Source organism: Petaurus breviceps, unplaced genomic scaffold (assembly GCF_028583685.1).
Source record: "Petaurus breviceps papuanus isolate PSGF00001 unplaced genomic scaffold, PetGlider_PUasm1.0 182, whole genome shotgun sequence".
Taxonomy (NCBI): Eukaryota; Metazoa; Chordata; class Mammalia; order Diprotodontia; family Petauridae; genus Petaurus; species Petaurus breviceps.
The window spans coordinates 715,662-721,486 of record NW_027185786.1 but is presented as its reverse complement, the minus strand read 5'-3'; the positions used below and the strand labels follow the sequence as shown (position 1 = coordinate 721,486).

At 47.0% G+C, this 5,825-nt stretch overlaps 1 protein-coding gene and 1 long non-coding RNA gene across 7 annotated transcripts in view; one reads left to right on the top strand and one right to left on the bottom strand.

The window, feature by feature from the left end:
- Positions 1-622, bottom strand: part of LOC138160788 (zinc finger protein 184-like) — a 15,685-nt gene extending 15,063 nt beyond the window's left edge. For 2 of the 5 annotated variants that reach the window (XM_069087527.1, XM_069087530.1), the window contains exon 1: positions 491-622. The gene's annotated coding sequence lies outside the window, so the exon portion shown is untranslated. Of the gene's footprint in view, positions 1-479 lie in introns of all 5 variants that reach the window. The other 3 variants (XM_069087531.1, XM_069087526.1, XM_069087529.1) reach the window with 3 other exon arrangements.
- An 87-nt stretch (positions 623-709) lies between these two features.
- LOC138160784 (uncharacterized) lies at positions 710-5,390 on the top strand. Of its 2 annotated transcripts, none has more exons than XR_011168210.1 (3): positions 710-798; positions 2,279-2,905; positions 3,442-5,390. It is a non-coding gene; the product is annotated as an uncharacterized lncRNA (long non-coding RNA). The 2 variants fall into 2 exon arrangements; XR_011168211.1 differs by having other exon boundaries at positions 743-894.
- Positions 5,391-5,825: the final 435 nt, after the last annotated feature.

The following is a 5,825-nucleotide window of genomic DNA, read 5'->3' as shown; positions in this document are numbered from 1 at the left end:
TCTCCTCTCCATCTAAGACCCCAGGAGCCCCCTCTCCTCTCCATCTACGATCCTGGAGCCCCTCAACAGCAGCAGGCCGGGTCTGAAGCGAGTGCAATAGCTACTCCTCTTTGCCTTCTGTTTACAAAGGCAGCAATTTTCCACAGGATGAAAAAGGCTGTTCTCCCTCAACAGGCCTCGGCCCCTGCTCCAGTTGGTGCTCTAGCACACGAGCTAGCTCCCGGGGGCAGTCTACACTGGCCTGGCCTCGGGACCTGGGCTAGCCTGAAGACAAGGAGCCACCGACCCCCACCCACGTCACGTGCCTCCCTCCAGGGCCTGCTCCAGCCTCCACATCCGGACCCCTTCCACCATAGGGCCCTGGGTCCTTGGCTCTGCCGGGGGTGGGCCCCCCTGGGTGGGCTCCCCTCCCCACTCCGCCCTGACACCCCTCCACACCATACAAGTTCCCAAAAGCCCAGCCCCCCAGTCACACTCACGCCCCACTCACCAGCCGCCCAACTGGAAGTGCGCCTGCGCAGACGGAGTCCGGCGCTTGGAGCTCTGGAAGGCGAGGGCCTGGCCACGGTGGAACATAAACACACCCACCGCGCCGCGGGACTCTTTCAAATAGAACCTGACCCAGGGCCGGAAGTGAGGCCCGCGCGTTTCTGGGAAATGTAGTCCGGGACTGCGTCTGTCGGCGCGCTGCGCGGCTCTTCTTTGGCTCTGACTCCTGCGCCCCCGCCCCGCCCCGCCCCCGCCCTCGCCTCTGAACACCTCTTCTGCAGGAAGACTAAACGGTCGTCCTTGCAAAAAGTAAGAGGATGGTCCAATTTGGCTGATTTTCCTATCTTTGTTTTCATTATTTCTATCTCCTCAATAAGCACATCTGAACTGTGATGTTAGGCCCAGGTACAGTAGCTTCATTACATTGGTGATATAGAAATGTAGTTTAAGCTAAACTTCATTTTTCTTCTGCTTATAGTCCTACCATTTCCATCTTCAAATGCCTTTGGGATGATTTACTTAGTGGGTTATCTTGCCAAGATCTCTTTAAACTGGTTTCACCCTCCACTGCCTCTCTCTGCTTTAGATTATGCTACTCAAAATCATCCATTATCTTTCTTCTTCATATGAATTTACAAACACATTTTTTCTTTTTTTTTTTGGTCTTTATTAATTTGTTTACTTTTACAAACACATTTATATTATAATCCATTGTCAGTTTTAAGTCAAATGTTTGCTGACCAAGTTCTTTCTGGGTTCCTTGTGGCAATTAATTTACAATGTACAGTTAACTTATTCAGTTTCCTCAATTGTAAAATGGGGATAATAACAGTAACTACCTCACAGGATTGTTGTGAGAATCAAATGAGATAACATTTGTAAAGCACTTGGTACAGGAAGATGCTTAATAAATGCTTTTTCTCTTTTCCCCTCTTTCCCTCCTTCCCTTCTTACAAAGCTTAAACTACTAGATGCAATTATTATAGCCAATGTCCAAATTTCAAGTTCTTTGTAGTTTCTCCATTGCTCCATTTTTTATTTTTAATTACTTGTTTAAATCGAGGTTGTCGCTTCAGTTGTATACCATGCCTTTTTCTAATCTTGATTCTGATCTTAGTTCTGACGAGTCAGTAGTCTGACCATACACAGACAGATGATTCAGGGACAACTCCCATATCAATATCAAAATTTTTCTTGTCTGTTAAAATACAATCTATTTCATTCTTTTAGAGCCAGTTGGGTAACAGTGCTGGCCCTGAAGTCAAATCTGGCCTCAGACACTTACTACTGTGTAAACCCTGAACAAGTCACTTAACTATTTGCCTCAGTTTCCTCTCTATCAAATGAGCTGGAGAAGGAAATGGCAAACCACTCAGTATCTTTGCCAAGAAAACCCCAAATGGGGTCACAGAGTTAGATGACTAAACAACAACAAAATTTTCATTCTTTGCTCCATATCCAGCACCTACTAATTCTTTTCTTAAAGAAATGATCATGATATAGCTACTGCTGTCATCCACAGACCTTTGGCCTCTCTCATTTTTATTCTTTCTTTGTCTTCCCATATATTTTTCTCCAAATTCTCCTTTTCCCACCTTTACATTGATGTAATTGAAAATTTCAAGTTCTTTGTAGTTTCTCCATTGCTCAGCAATTGTCTTTTTGCAAATACTTATCATCAGCATTGTAAAATGTAATGAATAAATATCCAATGAAACAATGTTTCTTATTACCCCGGGAACATTCTAAAAACCAGGTGCTAATTAATTCCTTTCTTTGCCTCTTTCAGAAATGCCCATGGGCCATCCTCCAATTTAGCTGCAACTTCATTCTTCTGGATTAATTAACAAAAGTCCCAAATGGAACGGGAGGGGCAAAAAAAAAAATGTAATTGTGGTAGCCATGTGGAGGATGGATTGGAAAGGGAAGAGATTTGGGAAGAAAACAACCAGAAATGTATTGCTGTAGTTCTGAGAGATGATGAAGGTCTGAGTTAAGGTGATGGCTGTGAGTGGAGAGGAGAGGATGCTCGAGACGTGGAAACAGAAAAGACAAGATTTGGAAACTAACGGGGCAGCCGTGAACGTAAGTGAAGGATCAAAGAAAGCTTGTGGTCCTGTGGACACGGAAGCAGAGACCCTAGAACGGCATGCCCCCAGCAGCGGTCCCCGCTTCCGTCACCCTAGCTCTGGCCACAAACACAGCCCCGACCAGCCCTGCAGACGGCCCCTTCAGTGCAGCGGACCCTGGGCTCCCCATTGCAGCTGGGAGGATCCAGGTTAGCCCTGCCCTCATCAAGCCCAGTCTGCAGACACACTTGGGGTTTTGAGGGGGGAAGGGGAAAGGAAGGTTGCCGTGCGCCAGAGGCGTCCCACAGCCACTTCAGACTCCGGAGTCTCGTGCTCCAAACTTAAAGGTAGGTGGAAGAGACGCTTAGCCTTAGGCATCCAGCCCTGAGCTTGCGCAAAAGTATACCTTCACTCCCTCTCCTATTCCGATCCTTGACTACATTTCCCAGAACCTCTCGGGGGCTCAACGCTAGCTTGGGACTAGCGTACTTCCGAGCCCAATGCATTCTGGGAATTATAGTTTCCGATTCACCCTGCGCTTGCGCAGTTCCCAGTGGGTGGGGCTTTTCGTTCAGCAGTTAGGTTTTTTTGGGTGGACTCGCCCCGCGAGTGTTTGGTGATTGTGAGAATAAGTGTGTGAACGGCAGAGTGTGAGCAGGGATGGGAGGAGGCACCGCGGGCCTGGAGCCAAGGATGGGAGGAGGGGGTCCGACCTTGAGCTGACCTCGGCGAGGCCGCGCCGGGGCCCGGGAGGGGGCGGTGGCCCTAAGCACGCACTACCCCCAGGGAGGACGAAAAGACTGGTTCTCCTCCGACCTCACCGGAGCCCCCGGGGTAGCTGCGCCCTCTTTGACAGATTGATTTATTCGTTTTTCTTTTACAGATGAGGAAACTAAGGCAGAGCCCTGAGTGACCCACCCAGAGCCAGCCGCAGCGTGTCTGGGGTGGGATTCGCAGTCGGGTCTGCTGACTCCCAGCCTGGCTCTGTGGGCATCGGGGCATCGGGCCATCTGGCGCGCGGTCCGCGTCCCCCAGAAGGGGGTGGGAGATGGCCAGGGTCTGGAAGGACCAGCCGAAGGGGTCCCGTAAATACGGCCCCATGCGCCTAGAGACTAGAGGGCTGTCTGAGAGGCCAGGCGGTGTCAGGGGCGGAACTCGAACCCAGGTCTGCCCGCCTCAGAGGCTGGTTCTGTCCGCTGTGCCCCGATGCGCTTCTGATTCTGAGATGACGAGACCTGAGGCCACAGGGCCTCCCTCCAGAAGGGCCCCAGTTGTAGTCTGCTTCTGATCGGTGTTGGGATGGGCCCGGGCCGTGCTCCAGATGGCTTTTTAGGGCTGTTAAGCTGCAGATGAGTCATCACTGGCGTAAATAGGGAGTTTCTGCCCCAGGAATCCCCCCTGCTGATGAAAGCACAGTTAGAGGCTTCTGAAGAAATGCTTGGCAAACCTTCAGGATGTGTCTCTGTAGTCATTAGCCCTACTGACCGTACAGAATTGTGCGGACCTAACGGGAGGATGTATGTGAAGTATGCTGTGTGTCTCTATTAGCTCTGAGCCTGAGCAACTCGGACCTTTCATCTTCCTCCTCATTTTATTCTACTCGTGAAAATGGCCCCCAAAAAGGGCACAAGATTGGTAGTCACTTGATTCTGTGTGTATGTATCTCTCTGCTGGCCTTCCCTTTTCTCTGCAAATGTGTTCAAATCTTCTCCATCCCCTTCACAGTTCCCTTAATTTGTCATCCTATATCTCTCCTTTTGGCAGCCAGATTCCTAGAAAATGTTGTGTATTGTCCCTGCCTAACTTGCCATCTCATTTCCGATCTCACCCCCCAACTGAAACTGCCCTTTCAACATCACTTCTCACCACCTAATTACTAAATCTAATCACTTTTTCTCAACCATTCTTCTTGGTCTGCAGTGACTTAGAAAACCACAAGTTAACATTATCTGTGTTGTGTAGTATTTTTATTCATTTTGTTAAATATTTCCCATTTACATTTCAGTCTGGTTCTGCCTGACATTCGAAGGCCATGGATTTGTCACTTCTGGCCTGCAATATTAGATGCTGACTACCCCTTCTTCTTGAATAGATAACTAAGTAGAAAAAGTATTTACTAAGCACTTAGTTTGTACCAGGCAGTGTGCTAAGCACTGGGAATACAAAAAAGGGAAGATGGTCCTTTAAGAAGCTTAAGTTCTAATGGGGAAGACAAAATATAAAGGGGAGATGGAGGATGTAGGTGCCCTATCCTCTCTTCTCTGGGATTTCATGACCCTGCTGACTGGATCATAGAGTTTGTGGAGGAGAGTGAAATGTGAGAAGTTGGAAAAGGTAGAAGGGGTCAGGTCATAAAGAGACTTAAATGCCCAAAAGAGGGGTTTATATTTGATCCTAAATAAGGAGGTAATAAGGGGGTTTTGGTGTTTATTGAGTAGGGTGTGTCATGGTCACACCTACACTGTAGAAAAATCACTTTGGTAATGATATTGTTCTCCTTTTTCAATACATTGTAAGCTCTTGTATGACTTGGAGCATAGTAGTTTGCAATAAATGTTTTATTAAAGTTTTATTGATACCTTTTTTCCTTTAGTAATTTCCTGACATATGATACTTCTCCGTGAATAAAATCCTTCCTTCTGACAAACAGAAACTAGCTAAGTTATACCAACCAACACAGTAACTGGGTTTTAAAAAGTAGGCAAATGTTTCTTACTAAAGTCCACAACCTCATGTAAGTGTTCTTGTCCCCAGCATGTTGCACAGTGTCTGGTACAAAATTATTAAATACTTGTTGAATTGGAAACCCGTGCAGAAGTGTTTTTCTTCAGCTGCCCTCCAAGATCAATATTTGTGGCTGTGTTAAGAGCTTGTTGAATGACTATCAGTTCAGTAAAACTCATTTTTTGTACCCATTTGCATATCCAAGGAAGTCTGATTATTTGTATAGTGGCTGTGTAACTGATAATACGGGACTGTCCTTCTTGGTCACTGTCTTGTGATTGATCTCCGTTCTGCATGTAGATGAAGGTCAATGCTAGAGAACAAGAATCAGTCCTAGGAGTAAACATGCTGGCCCTAAGATCCTCCAGTACAGAAACTGCTGAAAAATTTGCTGCTGGGACTACATTAATTTACCCATTCTGACTGAGGAGACAAGACTTGGGAAAAGTTAAAACATAAGGAAGGAGATGGCTGGAGTATTTGGGGCTAATGTTTGAGGAGAGAGCTGAAAAGTACAGAAATGATGCAGGAATACGTTTATTG